The sequence below is a fragment of the Rattus norvegicus genome, chromosome 8, assembly GCF_036323735.1.
Source record: "Rattus norvegicus strain BN/NHsdMcwi chromosome 8, GRCr8, whole genome shotgun sequence".
Taxonomy (NCBI): Eukaryota; Metazoa; Chordata; class Mammalia; order Rodentia; family Muridae; genus Rattus; species Rattus norvegicus.
Window position 1 is genome coordinate 102289670 of NC_086026.1, and position 25324 is coordinate 102314993.

At 39.1% G+C, this 25324-nt stretch overlaps 1 long non-coding RNA gene across 1 annotated transcript in view; it reads right to left on the bottom strand.

Moving 5' to 3' along the window:
* Positions 1 to 19248: 19248 nt before the first annotated feature.
* LOC108351767 (uncharacterized) overlaps positions 19249 to 25324 on the bottom strand; it is a 43789-nt gene continuing 37713 nt past the window's right edge. The window contains exon 2 of the long non-coding RNA XR_005488377.2: positions 19249 to 19675. This is a non-coding gene — a long non-coding RNA (uncharacterized LOC108351767). The remainder of the gene's footprint in view (positions 19676 to 25324) is intronic.

Genomic DNA, 25324 nt, shown 5'->3' on the forward strand with positions numbered 1-25324 from the left:
GAACTTTTGCAAGTCTTGGATGATAAAAGAAGAGAAGCACCTGGAGATAATATGGGGCCTGATATAGAAAATATGAACAGTTGAAATGGAACAAGGAAATTGAATAGAACATGAACAGAAGGTTTACACGGGAGAATAAAAATGATAAATTGAGTAGGCTATAAGGAAATTCCCTGCTTTGTCACCTGGAGTAAGAAGCCATTGAAAGGAAATGGAGAAAATGAGGAGGTTGAGGACATGTTATTAAATGTTGGAGAATGTAAAGTTCAGAATACTCATGATACACCCCACAGATCCAAAGAGGTAAAAGAAGAAGGAAGATCCAAGTATGGATACTTGAATCTCGCTTTGAAGGAGGAACAAAATAGTCATGGGAAGCAGAGAGAGACAGAGGGATCTGGGTGTGTGAGGGGAATGAGAGGAGAAAGGGAGGTCAGGATCAGGTATGGGGAGAGACAGGAGAGAGTCTTAGAGGACCAGGAGAATAAATGGAAATATGCAACTGCCAGGGGCTGTGGCTGGGACTGGGGGATTCTCTAGAAAGTCTAAGAGACCCAGGATGATGGAAGCTCCAAGGAGTCAATGAAGGTGACCTTAGCAGAAATATCCAATAGGGTGAATATGGAACCTTAAAAGGCCACTTCCAGTAGCCAGACGGGCCCCCCAATGGAGGGATGGGGACACTAATCCAATTACAAAAATTTTAACCCAAAATTGATTCTGTCTAAAAGAAATGCAAGGATAAAGGTAGAGCAAAGACTAAAGGAATGATCAATCAGTGAATGGCTCATTTTGAGACTCACTTCAGGGGCAGGCAACAATCTTTCACACTATTAATAATACTATGTTGTGCTTGCAGACAGGAGCCTACAGTCTTCTGATAGGCTCTACCCAGCAGCTGACTGGGACAGATACAGATACCCACAGACAAGCATTGGAAGAATGTTGGAGTCACCATAAGAAGACCAACAATGTTAACTAACCTGGACCTCTGGGAGCCCCCAGAGACTGACCCACCAAACAGAGAGCATCCATGGGCTGGTCCAGGGCCCTGGGCACACATATGTAGCAGAGGACTGCTAGGTGGGAGAGGATGTACCTAATCCTGTAGAGACTTAATACCCCAGGGTGAGATGGGGGGGGCGGTAGAGGGGAATGTTGCCCTCTCAGAGGTGAAGGAGATAGGAGATAGGTGGAGGAACTCTTCATGGAAGAGGGACAACATTTGGGATGGAAAGATGAAAGAAGGAAAGAAAGAAAGAAAGGAGAGAAAGAAAGAAAGAAGGGAAGGAAGGAAGGAAGGAAGGAAGAAAGAAAGAAAGGAAGGAAGAAAGAAAGAAAGAAAGAAAGAAAGAAAGAAAGAAAGAAAGAAGGGAAGGAAGGAAGGAAGGAAGAAAGAAAGAAAGAAAGAAAGAAAGAAAGAAAGAAAGAAGGGAAGGAAGAAAGAAAGAAAACAATTAAAAATAAAGAAGTTGAGGAATGGAAGTTTGGAGAATTTTGGGATGGCATTACTGCCTTGAAGTCACAATAGTGCTATTCCACCGGAAGTGTTGCAGGGTAAGACAACTATGTTCTAGCATTTTTAAGAAATAAGCTTTCTTAAAATGTGATTTTAGGACTTTCTGAATTGTTTATCTATTCTGTCAACTCTGGAAATATTAAAAGTTTGGGGTGAATGTGTTGACATTGATAGACGTTACTGTATGACACATGCTTCCACAATTATTGTTATTTTACTCATAAAGCAGTATAATGAACTCATTAGATTCATATGTCAATCTATAAACTTTCCTTTCCTTAGGAGAGGCCACCTGCAAAGAACACACACACTGTGGCCAGACATAATTTACCAGAGCTACATCAGTTTCCCAAGCTATCAAGTAGTGATCATGATGTAGATAGGTCAGGCTTGCTGTGGAGTGAATGACCTTTTGTAAGGTGCTCAACAGTGTGCCTGGCACATAGAAGGCTCCTGCACAGGATCTTAGTCTTTATATGTAGATGTTGTCATTGGTTAGGAGCTCTTTCTTTTCAGAAACAGTGCAAAGTAGAGTAAGAGAGATCTTGGAAGCATGGCTTTTTCTTGAAAGCGCTGGGCTGTTTTCTGTCTTGAATTCCGGTAGACTTGTGTCTGACCTGTGCTTGAGTAAATCCACCGAGAGTATGCTCTTGATCTCAGAAGGATGTGAAGCTCTATACAGAAGAACATCAGTTATTAAAATATAATACTTTTTAAAAAATGGCTTTTCCTCCACTGAAAGTCCAACTCCTTGGTATCAGTTCTATCTTTACCACAATTCTAAGAAAAGTCTCTTGTTTCCTCTACTGAAAATCCTTCAAGAATGTAAAATCATGGATGACTTCTAATTATTTATCAGGGGCAAAAAGTTATGCTTGTTTCATCATTTCTCAAAATCATCACCCAATAAACATCCAACTATACGTGTGCAATTTGATTAAGCAACATGTATGAGAACTCTGCTTCTCATTTGTCCTTCCTTCATGATTCTCTTTCTGAAGTAATATTGTTACAATTCTCTCTGGAATTTTCTAGAATGACAGTAATTTCTAGATCTATGGGTGACCAGATATAAATCATTGTACATAAAAGCTATTCCAAAAATTAGTAAATAATATTAAGAAATTAGTAGAACAATAGTCCACTAAGCTTTAAATTTAAACTATTAATTTTTTATTGTAGAAATAAAATTGAAAACAAATATTTCATCTCAAAATAATCTCTCCCTAAATAGCAAAGAAAGAACTGACTTTGCTCCTGAAAGCGTCAAACCACAATCTATATATTGAATATACACATCTCTACAGTGCAAACACATACAGATCTTTAAGATAAAAAATAAATAAATTAAAAAACCAAGGAGACCCAGCAACAGTGGGCATTTTTTACTGAGTTCAACTGTATTTCCCTGTGATCTGGTGACCATCTGTGGTGTGTGTTGGATATTAAGGAAAACAATAACAACAACAACAACAACAACAACAAAGATACCAAAAACAAACTGACCGCTTTTCTGATAGAGGTTGTATCACTAAATACAATTACCACTGTCCTCTCACAGAATAAGGATAGAGGTGCTTTTCCTTTGATGACAAAAACAACTCTTAGGCTTTGGAAACACTTAGGTCATTCCTGGGTCGCTGCACAAGCAAGAGGCTTGTAAAACGTCTAAAAAGTTTCACATACTTTTAAAGATAGAAAAAAATTTTTCTAGACTCAATTCTGTAAAAAAGCAAAAACATCTCTTAATCTTACATGAAAATGATTAATAAAGCCTCATTAATTCTTGTTAGTCCTTGGACCCGATCCTAGTTTGATTTATATTTTGAGTTGCACTTTTATTGTAGTGTGTCACAAACTAAAAATCCAGTATTCCATGGAAGGATTGAATAACACCCACACCCATCCCTCCACATCCTCCCCACACTCCCACACACACAAAGGGAAATCAGAGATTCTGCAGATAGATTCGATAGGGAGTGGTTATGAGGAATTAGCGTCTCTGGAGTGTGTGAGGACTCTTCCTAGCACAGGAAAGGCAGAAATGCTGTACAGTGGATGGATGAGATGAGTTCTTTCCATCTGACCCTTGTAAGAACTTCCAGCAGTCACTCCCACTCAGACTCCTCAGATGTCAGCTGAACACTGTGACTCTCGAGGCTATTCTTGTAGGATGCACCTAGGACAGGTTTGACAGTTGCTAAGCTTGACAAGCTGTTGTTTAATAGCTTCTGTCTCATGTCAGGGAACACATGTATCAACTGTATATGTTCTATGTACAAAGATCTGAACAGGACTTCTGAAAGACCCATGGAACCCAGTGAAGCTGAAACACATAGCAAGGTAGAGTTGAATCGCATATTCCCAACAGTTCTTGGACTTAACAGAGCTATATAGCTTTACACTGAAAGCATAAGGCAACAGGGCATCTTTTCGTTGTAACCTTGAGTGAGGTCTTCAGCCTTTTGAGATGTTAACTTCTCAACTCCATAATGGGAAGCTTGTATTTATCTCGTTGTGTAAATGAATGGTTTGTGTGTTTTATTCTTTTTACATCCCAACAGCTACAAATTGTTAGCATGCTTCTCTGACTTACATTCCAGCTATGTACACTGTAATTCTTAGTGGATAGCAATCTAATTACAGATTAGATATTATATTGGGTGTGTATTGGGTGTTTTTTACAAATGTGTACTTTATAAGCAATGGCAGAAAATTGATTACTGAATGACTAATGGTGGTTATAATAGGTAAGGACAAAGTCTCCCTAGTTTATCCCATAACTTAAGTTTTTGTTTCAAATTACCAAAGGTTAGGATGAATTTTGTTTCTCTTTGATTTGGAGGTATCTGAAATTCCTTGGAGTGTTTAAAAAAAAAACCTTGCTCTTTTCTTTCAGTTGGTCATTTAATCTTTTCTAAAGTTTTGTTTAATTCCTTCATTCATTGTCAGATCTTTCTACAGTAACTGCCACCTGGAAAGTCAGATACTTCTGACCTGGAGCCTTCTTACCTCTGAGATCACAGGGACTGTCTCACTATATTTAGGTCCTATAATTAGCAAGCCACATTAGATTCGGGCCTCCTTCCCAGTAATTTGCTCATTTCTTTTCTCCTCTCAGAAGGACAGCAGTCCATGGGAGCTTCACACCCACCTCACCTTGCTCCAGTCACTTCTTTGGTTTTCAGTTCTTACCTGTTACATGACTGGACATCCAAGTTTAGAGCCCACTCTGCCATTCAATACTAGAAACTTTTCTCATAGGTTTATTTGATCTAATGATCATTAATTCAGTTTCTCTCACCTCAAACAACCCACACTTTTGTTCTCTTCATTCATGGTGAAAGTGTCTTCTCTCAATCTCCCAAATTGAAAATAGTTGTTATTTTATATGTAACATTTTTCTGTAATACTGAAGGTAATAGTCTCCATCACAGCCTATTAAGCCTATTAAATTCCTTGCTCTCTCCACACTTTCCTCTGACTGGAACCCCTTGTCCTCGCTACTCTACAGTTTCTATATGGAATGCCCTGCCTTCTATTCCTTGCATAGCAAACTTCTTTTTCCTATATCAAGATCCTGTTTAGATGTCACTACTGCAGAAATACAGATTATGAAATATGAAGTGGTTCCCTAAAGTTATCCCTGTAAATTTGTATTGAGATAAGGCTCTTGACTATTCTAAGTTACTCCAGAAAACTGGATTTTCAGGCTGGTCCTGGCCTTGAGAGACCCCATTTTATAAATAATTTTGACTCTACCTTGAGGATGAAAGATGACTTTGCCATTGAGTGAACACATGAACAATATCAACTGTCTTGTAACAGCTCTGCTACACAGTGATAAATGCCTTATTCCCAAGAGTAGAATGAATACCTACCTAAAATGTATTTGAGTGAACAGAAATAGTAGAAGCACACAGGTATGTCCAAAACATATCATAGTCACCAAGTCCAAGAACTTACCATACACTCAGACCAAGGAAAGCGAGTAGCTCCCTCACTTGGACTCCAGTAAAAAGGAAACGCCCAACTCTGTGATAATTAATCTATACCCATCCTGTCTCCATGGATCGATTATCCAACCATTAAGTGTGTGTGTGGACAGCAAACAGAGAACTCCTGGTTATCCCAGGGGTATAAGTCTGTTCAACCCCCAGTTAACCCCCCCTTCCTGGGAGTGCTTCAATTTGGCTCAGTTCTAAGTGTCGATGTGTTGATACTGCCACCTCAACGGCCATCTGCCTATGCTTCTATTCTTCTGTCTGGAATTGTTATCCATTCATTCTCTTGTTTCTTCTCCTGGACCCATCATTGTGTCTTTGTTGCTACACCAGGACTCACCTACACTGCCCTGCTCTCAAGCTCACATGCTTCTGCAACCTGATTTACAGCAGCAGCGTTTCCCTGCGGCTCTGCAATAGGTTCCTCGTTGATAGGGACCCTACTTATGTTTCTATCAGCTTCCTTCTGAAAACCCTTGAAACCCTGCCTCAGCCTCCTCAGCTCTCTGAATCCGTTACATAACCTACATTCATGCAGCTAGACAGAAAAGTTATTGTGCCCCGAGAGCTGGATTTAATAATGAAGACGGGAATAAGGCAACCTGTGTTTGCCCATGCCAGGTTCCCCAGGAAAGTGGGATTATGTGTCAAATCACTGCCATTGAACCTCATGTTTCTTGTGAGCTTATGGTTATTCAATCAATTCTGACACTGTGGAAGGACAGAGCATCTTTGTCTATGCATCTCACAAGCAGCCCTCATAGCAATCTGTTTATTATTTTCTACAAAGTCCAATTTTATCCCAGCAGCTATCTCCCCTACGTTGTGATTCTTGAAGGTGGAGGTGTTACTTTAGTCCTCATGTCTACTTTCCTAATGCTTAATTCAGTATTTGATGCAAGGGACAAATGCTGCTTTCCAGTCTCCCACATGGACCTGACACTATAATCTTACCACCTCATATCCTGCCTACCCAGTTCAAGTGGACTGAACATACAGAACTCAGTATTCCCTACGCTGTGGGTTGTAGTCAGAGTTGTATTTGGAGATGACTTTTTATTAAGCCCCAGACTTGACCAGAAATATTTATAACTTTAAGACTGTCTACACTTTTCGTGACCCAGAAAACTCACGGGCTCATGGTTCTCATCATTTCTTGATCCTTGGACCTCAGCATTTGAAATGCTTTAAAATGAGAATTTTTAGCTCTATGAGGCCATTATCACAAACTCTTGTCCTATGCTCTGAGGCCTCTCTTCATTTAGAGTGCTTCAGACCAGATTTGTACCGCTTGACTGAGAAGGCATCACTGAGTTCAGTCCCATAGGCGAGTCCCAGTTCCCTGAAGCAATCTGGCTCACTAGATCCACTGCCACAGAGACTTTAATTTATAGGAAGACAAAGCCAAAGTCATACAAATCAACACTTAACTACCTTATAACTTACACGTATATTAATAATATTAAATTGTAGCATAACACTACAAAATAATTGGTTTACACTTATTGAACTTATCAGCTACTCAATGTAATGTTGATTTTCTATTTATTTGTTTGCTAGTTTTGAGCTTTGCAGGAGACTCGATGTTTATCTAAAGCAACAATTGTGGATTCTATCTCATCACAATGCAAAAAGGCCTTGAAGATATCACATGACTTGTTTAGCAGGATAGGCTTGAACTTGAATTCCATTTTAAAAATTATTCATCTAGCAACTAAAGCACTCTGACCTTTCTTTTGTTTAAGAGTCATTCCTAGCGGATGATTTTGTTGTCAGGCTGCATGACCTTTAATTTTCATGTGAGCTGAATGAAATATAAACATTCATTTTGTTTTCATAAGCTTAGGTGTAAATAGTCTGCTATATTTCCAAACATTACTCATCCAGTTCATTAGCAGTTTTAAAACTTGAAACATATACTTCAGCTTTTGCACAAAAGTACTTTGGACTACACACACACACACACACACACACACACACACACAAACACACAAGCACAGAAACATACATGGACACACACAGAGAGAAGCATACATGGATACACACACACAAAGAAGCATACATGGACACACACACACATACACAGAAGCATACATGGACATACACACACAAAGAAGCATACATGGACACACACACATACACAGAAGCATACATGGACACACACACACAAAGAAGCATACATGGACACACACACACACACAGAAGCATACATGTATATACTCATGGACACACACATATAACACATACAGAGAAGCATACATGTACACGCTCATGGACACACACATAACACACACAGAGAAACATACATGTATACACTCATGGACACACACATTAAGCTTCACTGGGAGAGGAATTCCTTAGGCAAACAGAGAGAAGGAAGGAGTGATCCTTCCTTGCCTATAAGCATCTCCCAGGATGCTGTAGCCACATGGGAATCTGTGCGTACATCAAATCCTGAGCTTGGAGGTTGAATGCTTCTCCCTGTCATCCCAGCACTTCTCGCATAGTGCCAGGAAGAGACTGAGTCTGAAGCTGGCCTGTGCTGTGTAATAAAACTGTCTCAAGACTAATCAAGAGATATACAGATGCTGTGTTGAATGAACACACTCTTTGGTTTAGACAGATTAAAAATGGTAATATTTTGTGCTAAATACATCTCACTTTTGTTTTTTAACTTTGATCAAAGTAGCAGGGAAATAGGTCTTAGTATCAACAGCTATTAAACTCTGAAAAAGAGACTCCATTTTGAAGCCATAGCTCATGTTGGAAGAAAAGTAAATACCCCACGCGAGCCAGTTTCAATTTCTTCTTTAAAATAAAAATCAAGTATAAAAACAAAAGATGTCTCTCTTACAAATACTAAATGAAGACTTTTGTTTGACTTTTTTTTGTGGTGGTGGTTTAAATGAGAATGGACTTATTGGGCTCATATGTTTAAAATGTTTGATTGCCAGATAATGGACTATTGGGGAAGAATAAGAAAGTGTAGCCTTGTTGGAGGGAGTGGGTCCATGGGTGGGGGTGAACTTCGAGGTTTCAGAACCCCATACCAAATCCATTCTCTTTGTCTCTCTGTCTGTCCCTGTCTCTCTGTCTCTTTCTGTCTCTCTGTCTGTCGCTGTCTCTCTCTCCCTTATCTATCTATCTATCTATCTATCTATCTATCTATCTATCTATCTATCTATCTATCTATCTATCTCTGCCTGCAACTTTCAGATCAAAATTTCAGATCAGATGTGAGCTCTAGGCTACTGCTCCAGAACCTTATCTGTCATGGACAATCCTTTGAAACTGTGAGCAATCCTCCAATAAACGCTTTCTTTTATAAGCCACCTTGGTACCGTCTCATCACAAAAACAGCAAGTGACAAAGACATTTGCCTTCTTGGTAAGTCAGCCTAAGAGCTTTAAAGGACAATATGGTCTCCATGCAGTATCATTCTCATTGACACTAAATTCTCCAATGTTCTCCAAAACATGGTTCTAGAACTACTTATTTTTTTTCTATGTAGGCCCAAAGTACATTTAATTTTTCAGTGCCAAGACTCAATAATTTTGTGTCTTTGAAATTAAAATTTCAATTAATGGTCGGAACCATGTAACTGCCTAGTGCATTACTGTCGTGTGTGTTCTATCTTAGCATAAGATTTTCCTGTTTGCCCCAATAAAGGATGAAAGCCACTGTTTGTGTCTTGAAGTCATCTGTCATGTATCATGTAGTCAGGTAACTATCTTACTGATGATAGTCGGTGATTTATGACATGATATCAAGGGTTATTCACCTTTGAAGGTCCTTTACACCTGAATTCATTATTGACACCAACACCTGAAACTGATAGCAAAGACCTTACACAGAGTGGCTGTCCTAGCAGCATGCATTTCCGTGAAAATCTTATCATTAATTAGAAATGGTGACAATCACTTCAGACATGGAGCAATGCTCTCAATGTATGCCACAGTCTCTGCTTTAACTTGATTGACCCTGAAAAGCTTGAGTCAAAAGTTGTAAGAGTAAGCAGAAGTATTTTTCTAAAGGCAAAATATATTTTAGAATATTCCAGGAAGTGTTTGGAAAGACGGTTTGATCTGAAACGGTTTTCTATACATTTAGTAACCACTCGGGAAATTGAGCGATGAGACTAAATAAGTCACAGCATTCCATATCTGGAGAATATTGTGAGGCAGTCAAGTTGAGTTATGAGCGGAGCAGAAGTTATTTGGCTCATTAGAGTGAAACTCTGTAGAAAAATAAAGAACAAACAAGAATAGCTCAATCACTGATGATACCAAAAGTAGACAAAATCAAGAAGAGACAGTTATTAAACTCCACGAGACATTTCCATTCGGCTAGGTAAAATTATTTTTGAAGCAGACTTTGAGATTAATTTTGAAAAAGGAATCATAAAATGTAACTTTTAAGTACTAATTAAAAATTGATTGCAGGCTGGCCAGTGGTGGCGCATGCCTTTAATTCCAGTACTTGAGCGGCAGAGGCAGGTGGATCTCTGTGAGTTCTAGGCCAGCCTGATCTACAGAGCGAATTCTGGGACATTTAAGGGTACTCAGAAAAACCTTGTCTTGAAAAGCAACATAATAATAATAATAATAATAATAATAATAATAATAATAATAGGAGGAGGAGGAGGAGAAGTAAATTAATGCTAAGTTTTTTGAGGTACAGATTCATGGAGCTTTAGCAGTGTATCTTGTTGAAACTATTCTCCCTGTCACTCTATCCTCATCTCTCTTCCTCTCCTCTCTCCAGAGCAGCTATTTCTTACAAAGGCAGGAGATGTTGGAAAGGTGAGAAGTGCATCAGCCATTCTGTTAGTTTGACCACCACACGGTAGCCATGGCTTATCAAAATTGGGGCACAAAGAAAGCAGGAATAGTCTTCTATCACTGAGTTCGTCTTTGACTTCAACAGCTAAACTTAATTCCCTAAAATGTCAATCAGGGAATAGCATTTGCTTTTTTTACTTTTATCTAGTAAAAGGGCGAGCTTTGCTGTGCTTAGAGGATGGTAAAGTATCAGTAGCAGGTGGGAGTTTGATCCTGACTCTAAAGTGACATCATAAAGTTAGTCATATACTCTCCCAACACAGAAGAGAAGCACTGTGATCTATTTTTTAATTATGTGAATATAGCAGATGCAGCAAAATGGAAAATGTGCATAGTTAACTTCCCAGCAAAATGAGTGCTCGAACACATTCTCTATGCTCAGGAATATGCTCTCAAGGGGGAACTGTATGCTTTCTTGCCTTGTAGTGGGTGAACATTTCTCTTCTGTAACTTATTTCTCTAAAACGGAGGAAGATAAATAATACACATAATTTATTTGCTTAATGTTTTTTGATGGCTCTGTGTTTGCCTCTGTGTGGGCGTAGGTTTGAGGCCAAGAGGCAAGTGCAGGAGTTGTACATCAGCAGTTATAAACCTCGTTCTTTGAAACACAGTCTGACCCTGAACCTAAAGCTTGCCCATTTCACTAGACTGGCTGACATGGAAGGGATGGAGATTTTTCTCTCCAGTGTTTGGTGTACAGGTAACTCAATCACAGAAAAACACACATGGTATGTATGCACTCACTGATAAGCGGATATTAGCCCAAAAGCTCAAATTACCCAAGATGCAACTCACAGACTTCATGAAGCTCAAGAAGGATGATCAAAGTGCAGATGCTTCACTCCTTCTTAAAAAGGAGAACAAAAATACTCATAAGAGGGGATATGGAGGCAAAGTTTAGAGCAGAGACTAAAGGAACAGCCATTCAAAGCCTGCCCCACATGTGGCTCATACACACACACACACACCCCCCACACACACATACACACACACATATATGGCCAACAAAAGTAGATAAGATTGATGAAGCTAAGAAGTGCATGCTGACAGGGGCCAGATATAGATGTCTCCTGAGACCCCATAAGAACAGAATGCCAACCAACCAGAGCTTCCAGGGACTAAATCACTCTCCAAAGACTATACATAGACTGACCTATGGCTCCAACTGCATATGTAGCAGAGGATGGCCTTGCTGGGCACCAATGGGAGGAGAAGACCTTGGTCCTGCCAAGGTTGGATCCCCCAGTGTAGGGGATTGTGGGAGTGGGGGAGGGCATGGGAGTTTATGGACAGGAAACTGTGAAAGGGAATGACATTTGAAATATAAATAAAGAAATATCCAAAAAAAAGTATGTGTTACTGGATACCTGTTTGGTGTTTGTTTGTTTGTTTGTTTGTTTGTTTTCTCCTCTGGGTTTTAAGGATCAAACTCAGGTCCTGTGCTTTTATGGAAAGCACATACTTTACTGGCTAAGTTATCTCCTGGACCTATCAGTTACTTGCATAGTAATAAGGCAAATTTTAGTGATCATTTCTTAAACAATAAGAGATGTCTTTATACCAACAACATAGAAAATTCTATTCAGAAATTTTGTATTTAAAACAATAGTTCTAAATGTTTACTAAGTTTGATATTAAGTTTGTCATGAAATCATACAGATAATTAACATAGAGTTTGCCAAATGGTCAAATATTCAATTTTACAATGATCTTTATTTCTGTCCATATCATTATATGATTTATAAATTAGACAACTTATTATAGATATTTTCTTTGTCCCTTAAAAGGTGATAATTATTCTGTTATTATTGGAAGGGTAAATGCTACTTATTTGGACAAATATGGATGAGTAGTATCATTTCCTTTGGGAGAAATTTGAAGCTACTATCTAACTTTTCTGCTAATTACTACCTTGTGAACGTATTTGGTATGGTTAGGATCCCCGAGCATACATTTAGCTGCCAGGATAAGGGTCATAGCCTTAATAATATTTACAAAGAGGACAATATGCCACTGTGTCAGAAACTTTAAGAACTAAATATTATTCAACACCCATTTGATTTCCTTTATCAGTCATACAAGATTTTAAAGTTATAAGCCATGTTTCTATTCAAATTGCCTCTGAAACTATGTACAGCTATTACATAACTTTGGAGATTCCTTGCTTCCTAGTCATTAGCCTTTGTCTCTCCTTTCCTGTCATTCTACAGAAGACACTGAAAGTAGACATGCTGATGCATTGTGCTCAGAGCTACAGAACGTTTTATTTGGACAATTTTGTTATACTACAAACATCATTATCATCTGAATTTTGTAAAACACTGATCATTTTTTCCTTCACCACATTTTATCTTCTCAGGAATCGTTGATAACCTTGTTCTTTATTACCTGTTACATAACTTCATATTTGCGTTCTCTAGGCATCCATACCACTAGTGAATGTTTCGATATCTACTGTTGCCCTCCATTTTGGAATGATGTCTCCCTACTGCCCTGTTCAGTGTTCTGATAGGATAGCTTTTCTGTTTTTATGATGTTGCTATGATGTCCAATCTCCTGCCATTTATGTTCCTCCTGTTTCTTAGTCTTTCAATTTTAGACTGTACATTTCTTCTAGAATCAGCCTGGAAATAGATGGATGCTGCATGCATTCCTGTGCCCCATGCATGCAGCTTGTAGACGGAAGAATGCAAACTCTGCAGCAGAACTAACTGCCCTCCATGATGCTGGCAACTTTGCATAATTCTAGCTTTTGTGTTGACTTCATGAGACACAATGTATTCTTTCATTTATTTACTCTGTTTTTCTCTCTAAGTGTTGAGGAACTGCCAGAACTGTATTTAGACTATTCTGAAAGTATAAATGTAAAAACTGTTTCATATCCATTGTGTGACCATTACATTCCTTGTTTCATTAGGGTATGATGCTTTTGTAAGAGCACCCAGGCAGGTGTCAGACAGAAGCGAACCACTCAAAGAGATAAGAATGAAAACTCAGTGCAGACGTCATCATCCTAGATGAGACTTCACAGAGTCTACTGTCAAGAGTTTCATTGTCAGCATATTTAAAGCACAGTAGAGTTTGGGGGAGAGTTCCTATACAACAATCAATACAGCTTAAGGTGTTACTACATAGAAATTCCCTTTCACTGTACATGAGGGAGGCTTCTATAACTAAAAGTCCTAGAATCTAGTGTTGTCTCTGACTGGTAGAACAGAGGTCAACAGGCAATAATATACAAGTAACATCTCTCATAATGGTGGGCAAAAGGATACAGAGGAAAGAATCTGGAATAATCGTTCTGGGGAATTAGGGTCTTCCTCAACATATAACACGAAAAGGTCATCAGATGGTTAGCAACCTCCACTCTCAGATTTCTGGAGAGAACGCAGGTATTTGGTCTTTTCTCCTCAATTGAGGAGACACTCCTGCTTGGTTACCATTCCCAATTCTCTTGGTGCTTCTCTGTGAGTTCTCCTGCCTTTACATTCTCCCACACTTTTGTTATTTTCATTTGATGGTTACTTCCCTCGATTCCTTAGGACCTATTTCTTTCTTTCATTATCATTATTAAAACTTTAGGCTCATGACCTTTGGTCAAATTTTCTTGTCTTCTCTATATCATCTGTAACTCTTTTTCACATTTTAGGAGAGATTCTAAAAATTCTCTCTAATTTGTAAAGCAGTGGTTCTATAAGCCATTTTAGTTTTCAAGAGTTCTTTTTCTTAATGTTCCTTTTAACATACTGTCTTCTCTTTCTTTGGCTGTCGTATTTCCCACTGAGAACATGATATGTGGCTCAGACTTTCTTCATTTCTCTCCCACCCTCCTTTTCTAAAGCTTCCTCCCTGTCTTCATCTTATACATTTCTTTCCCTTTGCCTTGTATTTTGCCTCCTCTTTATTTCTCCCACTAACTGAATTTTCTGTGATCGATCATCATTTATCTATTTTCATTTCACTTATTAATAAATTATTGCTATGATCTCTCCACTGTTCTCATTCTTATGGATTTATTTAAATTTTTCATGTTTGTTTTTGTGTTCATGTAGATTAGGGTGAGAAACATGAATTTGTTTGTCATGCACATATAAAGCAAATACTCTTCTTCATCCTTCTTTGTCTTTGTCTTTATCTTCTTTTCTGTTTCACCTCTTCCTGTATTTCCTTCTCCCTCCCCAGAGAACTTATCCAGATAGCTTACCTCTCATAGACCAAGGTCCAGTCTTTTATTTGCATATCAATTCAGTCATTCATTCCAGGTTCCCTTTTGACTATTCCACAAATCAGCATTCCATGTCCCAAGCCCCTTATTCTTAGAAAAAGACAGTGAGCACTTTTTTATTTTAACATTGAAAATGAGGTCAGAGATCTGCCTGCCTTTGTAGCACAGACAAGTATCTAGGTGGGATTTTGTCCCAAAATTACCATTCTCACCCTGCCTGAGCCTGGGCCTAAACTCAATATGTCATAGACTGACCTTTAACTCAGGAATCTGCCTGCCTTTGTATACACAAACAATAAATTTAGCTCGGTGGGGTCTTGGCCTGAAATCACCACTCCCCAAATCTCTATATCTCCTTTTTGAATAGCTTTATGACTAGCTGGCTCATAGTACAACTGTCATATAATTCATACTGCATCTTTATATTTTGCACAGTTGAGAAATTTTATATTTTTCAGAGTTCTTTCCCACAGCCTTAAGGGCTGTCCTAAAGGTCACAGGTTCTACCATTTTGCTGAGATGTTAGATGTTAGATGTTAGGGTGCTTGCCTCCTGGACTCATGCTGTCTCTGACTATCATGGAGTCATTAACCTTAACAGAGAGGATATTCCCCAATAATCTTGGTAGGGAGAGTATTTCCTGAAGAAGGAACATGAAGTAAAATATATTTTTATACAAACAAGCCTCATGCCCAGGAACCATCAACAGGCATGGAGGCCCACACCCTGATGACTCTGTTGTACGGGTGGGATCCATGTCCTGCTATCCTTCCCATGACCATGCAGGACTTGGCAGGCAAGCTTATATTCTGACATATTTCCTGCCTATGTACCTCCCACCTACATGTGTTCAAGCACTTGTGATGTAGTTGGTTCAAGCAAACTTGTTTATGGGAGTGAAAACATGTGGCTTGTTATTTGCCAAGAACTGCAGCTTCCAGTATTGCAGGAAGTTATCTTCTCTTTGGGTAAGTAGGGCATACAGGTTCACTTTGGCACTTACACTCTCTCATTGGGAAGGAATCCTCATGATAAACCGCAATGGCACCTTGGTCATCAACTTTCATTTGACAAAACAATGAGAAAACAGCTTTTAGTTATGTAACCCATCAAGCCTGTGAATTCTCCTGGTTCCCTAGTGAGCATGCAGCTTCGTTTGGTGTTCATCAGCATTTCCATCTCAGACAAGGGACATTGTGATTCTCTTCAATGATAACCCTTTCCTCTGTGTATTTGTCTAGATTATTGATATTTAAAGATTTACTAAGATTCTCTTAATTCCCACATGTGATTAGTCACTTTAGGGGTGGATAGTATAGGTCTCAAAAATATTTAATGGGTTTCAAGTTTCTAAGGCATGGTAGAAATGCAGAGTAAATATACTCAAAATAGCCGAGGCAGGGAAATCCTGGGAGGTAGGGAAGGTCTTTCTTGCTTTAGCGCCTCCAGCCAAACATTTAACTTTTCTGTGCATCAGTGTTTTACCTCTGTGTGTGGTGGTGGTGGGCTGGCATTAATATTTTATTTCCAAAAACTGTCAAATAATAAAATTCTTAAGAATAATATAAAATTGAAAATTGTTCTCCAATAATTTTGGATAAAAAGAACAAAGGAAAATAGTGTGATACTGCTGGGTATGGAGAAGAACAATCATGGGACCAATATTTCAAGACCCACATGCTTTTGAGTTCATTCTAGAGATATCAAGGAAAACATGCTTTAGTAAACAAGACAATATCCTTTTAGAACTAAGCACCAGTGGTGGAGAAATGTTTTAACATATTGAAAAAAATAAACATTTAGACTGGCAGTGTCTTATAATACTTTAACAGTGAGGTAGGATTGGCTTTAGGATAATAGTAGGAATATTTTAAACATTGAAGCCCAAGAAGAAGGAAGGCCAAAATGTGGATGCTTCATTCCTTCTTAGAAGGGAGAACAAAATACTCATGGGAGAAAATACAGAGAAAAATAGTGGAGCAGCAACTGAAGAAAAGGTCATCCCGAGACTGTCCCACTTGGGGATCCATCCCATCTGCAGCCACTAAACCCAGTCACTATTGTTGATGCCAAGAAGTGCTTGTTGACAGGAACCAGATATTGGTGTCTCCTGAGAGGCTCTGCCAGAGCCCTACTGATACATATGAAGATGCTTGCAGCTAACCATTGGACTGAGCAAGAGGACCTGTACTGAGGAGTCAGAGAAAAGACAGAAGGAGTTGAAGGTTTGCAACCCCATATGAAGAACAATATCAATCCGCCAGACCCCACCAGAGGTCCCAGGGACTAAACTACCCACAAATGAGTACACATGGAGGGACCCATAACTCCAGCCACCTATGTAGCAGAGGATGGCATTGTCCAGCATCAATAGGAGGAAAAGCCTTTGGTCCTGTGAAGGCTTGTTTCCCCAATGTAGGGGAATGCCAGGGCATTGAGGTAGAAGTGGGTGGCTGGGAGTGGGAGCATCCTTATAGAAGCAGGGGGAGGGAGAATGGGGTATGGGAGATGGGAAAAGGATATAACATTTGAAATGTAAACACATAAAATTCAAATAAAATAAAATAAAAAAATGTCATAAGGAAATGAATATAGATTCTCTGGTGATGAGTAAGAGGGGTGAGTATTTAAACTCAAGCATGATTATCAACTTCTGAGCCCACCCAGTATCAAAGCAAGCAACTAGTAAGTGGCATTTCAGAATGGCTGTGTTATTCTGTTTTAAGTTATTATGTATATGCTTGTATGCATGTGTATTTATGTGTGTATGTGTATATATGTATGTATGGTGTTATGTGTGTATGTATAAGTGTACATAATGTATGTGCAGTGTGAGCTGAAGGTGTGTGTGTGTATGTGTGTGTGAGTGTGTATGTGTGTGTGTGTGTGTGTGTGTGTGTGTTGTAAAAATGGAAGGGATAACTTATCTTTGTCAAAGCCATTTATACCTGAGAGTGAATTGTGACAGTTTCTGACTGTCTATAATTACATGTGTTTGCTAACAAGTGGAAAAAAATTAGAGCTTTGAGGATTAAAATGGCAGACAAGTAAAATACAGGCTATATTCTCACAATATCTAGACTTTGAATTTGTAATTTAATTTAAACATTATTAATAAAGGAAAATAAGAGTTTTTAATATTAAGCAATCAAATTCAAACTATGAGAATGGTATAGTAAATTCTTTGGAATGTTTTACACAAATTACAAATAAACCCAGAGAGCCAGGCTAGGCAAAGACCAGTACTCCCCATTTTAGGTAACCACAGTTTTCTTCCAGTTGGCATTTTTCTCTTTATTTGACAATCTTCCCCTATAAAAATGATAGCCTTCACATGGACTATGTCCTAAAGCAGTGGACCTCAGCATGTGGGTTGTAACTCTTTGGAGGTCACATACCAACCTATCATGCATGTCAGATAATTACATCATGATTTACATCATGATGTAAAGATTCATGAAGTTTCACCAAAATAATTTTATGGTTGGGGTCCCCACAACATGAGGAACGGTGTTAAATGGTTACAGCATTAGGACAGTTGAGAACCACTGCTCTAAAGCAAACTGACGAGGGCAGAGATGAAGTGAAACTTTACATCTTTTTTAATTGGTTAACTGTAAAATAAAAAAATTTTATTTCTTAAACATCTATCTTATGAAATTAGACTTCAACTCAAACATAGTTATAAAAAAGATGGAAATAAGAAGAAAAATTTTAATATATTTAATGGGCAAGAACATACTACTTTTAATAGAGCAAAACTACAATTTCTCTGAATTATGAAACTATATAATATATAATCTTGTTTTCATTATTTATCCATAACTCATTTCAAAGTAGTCTCCCAAGCCACATTAAACTACAAAGACTTTATTGTTATGATAGCTTTAGAGATGACTCCACTAAAAACCAAACAAAATTACTGTTGTTAAGTCAAACCTTTATTCTCACATAAATCAGAAAACCCAGTATTTGGGGAATGCAAACATTACCTTTACTTTCCCGCGGGTCAAAAAAGGCAGGCAAGTTTCTAAGCTTCCAGCACAGGGAGATTTTATAATTTAAAAAACAAATCCACTGAATGCATTAAGAACTAATTCGTATCTAACATTTTTGAGCTCATGATGCTAGGCATTGGGTTAAGAAGGATGCAGTCTTTTAACTATCACACCATCCATGGGTATTCTTAATGTCTTTAGCTTTGCAGATTAGGACGGCTGTGTTACTGTTAAAATCAAGAGTTTTCAAATGATTGTGCATAGGCATCTCATAAAAAGAAGAGTTCAACATTTCTACTTCCACAGCGTTCCCTGTGGGATTGTGACAGCCACCAGAATTACAGTAAGAGTGAGCAGTAAAGTTCACACGATAACTGGTGGCAAAGCTGGTATTTCAGCATAGCTCCAGGCGTGCTCTCAATCGTCATGCTCCATGGGCTTCAGCCACATACCCATGCCTTCCACGCATATGACTGGCATGTCTGGTATCTGTGGCATGGAATCTAAATCATTTCGCTTCAGAATCAGCCGTCTCTCATGATACTTGTCTTTAAATAGTTTTAGTGAAGAAGCATGCTGCTACCACAAGTGCAGTAAATATCTACAGTGTTTTAGGGGTGTCGCTATAGACTTAGCAAAACCTAGATCCAGGCCATTATAGAAGTATGGATAAAGTTTATGGATTGCCACTCGCCTGCCGACTGCCACAACTGCAGCTCTGGGAAACCGCACATGGCTTCTCCATATAAGAAAATGAACCTCAAACAATGTGCTCGCCGAAGAACTGGATATTCAAATAATCTTCACCGGCAAGAGTGTATAGTGAGCAATAACGCCAGTTTTAATGGTTTGACGTAGCTCAACTTTGCGAAGGTTCATCCTCAACCGCAAGCTTACTATCTTCCTACTGAGATACACAATTACCAAGGCAGTTCAGATTTTCTTATTCTCTGTGAATAGACTCCGTACTTTGAGTTGGAAAGGACATTCAGTTTGTGGAGACTTAAAAGTTCCAAGTTCGGGAGACATGGTTGTAGCACCCCCTGCTGGTATTAAAGTCTTCACGTGTGGCCGTTTCAATTTCCCTGGTGAGACAGAAACATTTGCATGTATCAAATGCTTTTAAGATGTCCGTTTTGAGGCTGGAGAAATTATTACCATAAGCCATAGATCTGAACAGCAAAAGAGGAGGGGAAAAAAAGAGGGATGGGGGTGTACATTATAAAAAAAGGGAAGCGAGGTAATAGGAACTGGTGTGTAACAGATGTCCTTTTGCAGCTTGGTCTGTGTCATATGGAAAGTTTGGTTTGAGGAAAGAGTACATGGTTCATCACACTTATCTCAGAAATCCACACATGACATGCCCAAAGTCTAGGATATAGACTACCCCTATTCTCCAAGTCATAACAAGTCTCAAGTGGAAGTCACACACACACACAGCAGATGTCTTATCAGTCAAGCCACATGTACAAGAGATCGAAGATGTGTCTGTATATGACTTGGGGTAGGGAAGCTGTTACACTGAAATATATGCAACAATATTTGCTTAGCTTTGGAGAGGCTGCTGAAGCACGGTTTGAGACCGAGCTCCTTCTATGCACTTAAACATGTCTGGATTATACTCTGGAAGGGAGGCAGAGTGTGCTTATAAGGCTGCAAGCCACAACTTTTGTGTGTTCCCTTTCACAGCCTGAACATATGGCTGCAGTTTCATCTCAACATTGACATTGCACAGCAGAGGAGGACATTAGATTTTCCCTCCTTCAAGCCACTCGCTAAGGTGGCTAACACCTGACCCTGACACTCCTGCTTCTCAGATCAAGAGAGCGCAAATGAGCAGAACATAAAGGCTTCATTCATGCTAAATCAGTGTCTTAGCTAGAGCTCGCATTGTTATGATGAAACACTGCGAGCAAGAGCAAGTTTGGAAGGAGAGGTTTGTGCTTGCATATCATAGTCTGTCACTAAAGGAAGTCAGGGCAGGAACTCAAACAAGGCAGGAACCTGAAGGCAGGGATTGATGGAGAGGCTGTGGAGAAGTTTGCCAGTTTGCCTTCCATGGCATTCTCAGTCTACTTCCTTGAAGAAGTTGGGAACACCAGCCTAGAGGAGCCCCATTCACAATGGAGTGAGCTGGCTTCACATGAATAGTTAAGAAAGTGCTCCATAAGCTTGCCCGCAACCTGTGTTATGAAGGCATTTTCTCAAGTGAGATTCAGGTCTCTCATATCGTTCTAGCTTGTGTCAAGTTGTCATAAAGTTAACCAGCACGTTGACCCTTTGTTAACTTAACACTCAAACATGTCATGAACTTTGTTTTCTCTTTCATCCCAAAGATCACACATTGATCTCAACATTACACTGTAAACATTTAAAAATGTTAACATCTGACAGTATTTAAACATTTAAACAATTAATAGTTCAGTCTCTTTAAAATATCCATCTCTTAAAATCCAATGTTTTCCTATTGTGTGCACTGATGAAATGGAGGGGAAAGAGTTAAACACTTTAATTCAAGAGGAAATAATGAGGGCACAGTCAAAATCAAGTCAAACCAAAGCAAAACTCCATTTGTAAATAGCTCCGTATCCAATGCCTAGAATGAGGGATGGAGAAGAAAACTTGCTAAACTTGCTGAGTATGGGAGGCCTGTAAAAAGAAGTCTATTTCAAGCACATGGTTTCATGGTGATCAGCAAGAGAGTGCCAGAGCTAGCACGCTGAGCATCTTCTGCTACTGACTTTTTATATCCAAGGCCATAGCCCACCCTTGGCAAGAGAGGGCACAGTAAATTCACAAGGTATCTTTGTCCAATTCTGAACCTTGGTTTTGCTCAGTACACACCTTGTCATTGCCTGACCTCTGGAGAGGAGCGAGCTTCTTATTAAAGGCAGAAACAGGCTACTGGGTTGTTATGTACATTTCCCATTACCTTTATCATCATCGACAGTGCCCAGGTTCTGCTCCTTCAGTGGCTGTACATTCCCTTCGCCTCAAGCCTGGTCCTCTCCGCACTGTGCCTCAAACCTCATGACATGGCTATATTATTCATCTGCCCCTCTACCTACTAGTTTCCTGAGGTCCTAAAAGTTAAATTAACTGCTGGGCTTTGGTGTTAGTTACATCAGCTGTCGGGTGGGAAAGCTCGAGCATCTGATGGAACTTTTATGTCCTACAGGAGGCACTGCATTCCCAGAAGGATTCAGCAATTAGACAGGTTCCCTGATTGGCCTTGCCACTTCTGCTGTAGTGCACTGCCAGTTTTTGCGCATATATATATATATATATATATATATATATATATATATATATATAGAGAGAGAGAGAGAGAGAGAGATACATATATATATATATACGTATATGTGTGTGTTTCCAATTTTATTCTTATGAAAGATTATAAATGGGAGTTGTGCATACCCTGAAGTAGATTCAGAGTACTGCTGTCACCTTCTCTGGGTCACAGAACCCAGTGTTGCTAAACAGCAACCTTCAGTACTATTACTAATGGTGCACCTACTTTATTGTCTCCTTCAATGTCCTGATGCCTTGAGGTGCTTATGTTACTGTTTGTGAATTTTGGACCCATTTGAATGTGACAGCTAATTAACTATATTTGCTTTAAGAAAAAAAAATTTTACTTCTCTGAACAGATATCATTAGAGCAGGAGCTGTTTAAAAGCTAAGTGTTTGTTGTGATGGCAAAGCAAACATAGCTGCTGCCTGAGACTGTCACGACCGTGGTAAAATTTACAAAATTTACATGCACACACACACACACACACACACACACACACACTTAAAATTTAAAAATCTAAAAAATCTTAAAAATAATGTGAGCTTATGAGGAAAAAATTGGGAGTATGCTAAGCAGGAACTGGGTTACCACAAACTAAGTGTTTATTCCTTGAACTAATGTGAGTTAAGGAATTAGGTGCGTATGTCCAATTCCCAGGATAGTCTATATAGAGTGGGCACTAAATGGCAATTATTTCACTGTTTAGAATTTTTCTGGAGGATATGAAAGAGAAACAGCCCCAGGCACCTGCTTTGATGGTCAACATCATTGGTCAGCTAGAGTAAAGGAGAGATGACAGTTCTTATATGTCTAATCTCTGTGGAAGGCGAAAGATATCAAAACAGTGTCGTGAAGACTCAAAGTTAAGGGAAATGGGTGTGTGGAGCTTTGGGAAATGAGCAGTGGGAAAGAACAGAATAGACTTGCACATGAGCACACATGGGTGTGCACAGATCATGGGGTCTTTCATTTTGAGAACTCCTTACATGGCTGGTGAACCATGCTATGGAGACCGGCATGGAGAACACAGCTCTTTCTGTTCTACCAATCCACTCTTCAGCCTCTCTGGTGGGGTTAGTGACTCATTCATTCATTTTACTTATTTGAATGGAATCTCACTGCATAGTTGAGCCTGGTGTCAGCCTCCTGAGTGCTGCGATTATAGATATGCACTGCCACACTGTTCTTTCTTTCAGTGCCATTGATCTCAAGATTTCTCCTGATCACTCTTCCTGCTGATCTCCACCTGGGGGTGCTTCTGGGACTTTATAGTTGACAATGCCTTTTTCAGAATTACAGTCCTCTATGATATTCTCACAGAGCTGAAGTAAAAAAAAATTCTTCATTCTCTCCAGAGACATCCTTTTATAGACACTAAGTCTCAGACTTATAATGCATCCCCACAGTATGTATCAGCTATTGGATCATGAGACTCTATTTCAGTCAAAGAGACGCAGCTCATTTTTGCTGACACATTTCAGGTCATCTGTGGGTTAACTTCTGTACATACTAGATCTGTATTTTTGTTTTCTCCAAGTGCTATAGTATAACCTTAAATAACTGAAATGGGCAATGGTTTAAGACCTAATAAATCTTAAGCGTGAAGAGACACAGTAACAAATGCTACGGCTCAAATGGCATTATACATATAATCTATTACATTGTAGGTAAATAAATTGCATGGCCACAGCGAGTAAATCTGGCAGGATGTTTTTATGCAAGCAGTCGTAAAGGTGCCAGCAGGAAGAACTGTACATGCTGAAATTGAATTTCATTGAGCCACTGATCCATCCATTTTTACTCTTTGGAATATTGTTTATGTTGAAAGTTTGTCAAATAGCAACATAAGTCACTGAAACTCAAAAATCCAGGAACTTCCCTGGTCAACCTAAAAATTAGATTTTTTTTCAGAATATATCAAAATATTGCATTCTTACATGAATCGAGGTAGTGCCAAGTGTAGAGAAAGAGCAAAAATGGTACTGAGTGAGAGTCATTCTAGTGCTCAATTAATTGTCTAATAAGTAAACAGCAAACCATGCCCTCAGTGAGATCATCATGTAGTTGGACAGGTCTGGTTTTGCAGAGGAGGGCTGAGCTCCTTACCTGCATTAGACACACGTGTGAGAAATGCATTTTTCTTTCTTTTCTTTTTTTTATGGAATCTATGTTGTAGGGAAGGAATGCTGTTTTTGATCAGTTTACTTTGTAAGACATGATGTTTGAAAAGGGATGCTGGCATTGGTTCTGCGGATTAGCGTTACAGAGAAACAGTTTTGGAATGTGGGTCTGGTGGTTCAACCAAATACTCCCTCACAGTGCCCCAGTGCTAAAGGGGGAGGTCGAGGGTATGAATGTGACAACATTTTCAGTGTAATGGTGAGGTTTTCAACATCCATGAAGGTTAAACAAACAGACAAATAAACAAAGCAACTGATGTTTCATAAAGTCAGTTCCATTTCTATACCTACTGGAAAATATAAATTTTTTTATTTAAAAATTGTAAATCAAAGTCTCTGAGCACGTGTATCCTGTCTAGTGTCATCCTACTTCTCTGCAACTCAATTATAATAAACTACTGTCCCATTGTTCCTTTTCTTTCTAGGCTCTTTATTTCTTACTCAAAAGGGTTTAACTTACTAATAAAATGATCCTGTAAAATGACGTTGTCAATGTCAGAACAGCATCCATTTTAGTAAGTACAATAGCAGGTTTCTCAGATTTACCTCTGAATTTCTGTACTGGCTGATTTTGTGTGTCAACTTGATACAAGCTGGAGTTATCACAGGGAAAGGTGCCTCCATTGAGGAAATGCCTCCATGAGCTGCAACTGTAAGGCATTTTCTCAATTAGTGATCAAGGAAGAGGGGGCCTGCCCATTGTAGGCAGTGCCATCCCTGGGCTGGTAGTTCTGGATTCTATAAGAAAGCAAGCTGAGGAAGATAGGGGAAGCAAGCCAGTAAGCAGCACTCCTCCATGGCCTCTGCATCAGCTCCTGCCTTCAAGTTCCTGCCTTGTGTGAGTTCCAGTCCTGACTTCCTTTGGTGATGATCAGCAATGTGGAAGTAAGCTGAATAAATCCTTTCTTCTACAACTTGCCTCATGGTCATGATGTTTTGTGCAGGAATAGAAACCAATATCCCTCAGTTATTTAGATTGATGTGACGGAAAAATCTGTATAAATTATAGAATGTGGAAAATTTTCAACAAACCACAGTAATTTCTTATCTAGCATTTTCATTTCATGATTCTATTTTAAGGGAACATACTTTAAGATTGTTCACTTGGTTCTGCTATTTATGTCTCAGCCTCTGTTACTTCAGCATCTGTCATTAATGCCATCCCTTGTTACCTTCCCCTTATTTGGATACTACATGAAGTCATGCGTCCCATGGCATCACTTGCATCTTGCACTCTATCTAACCACTAACTTTTTAAG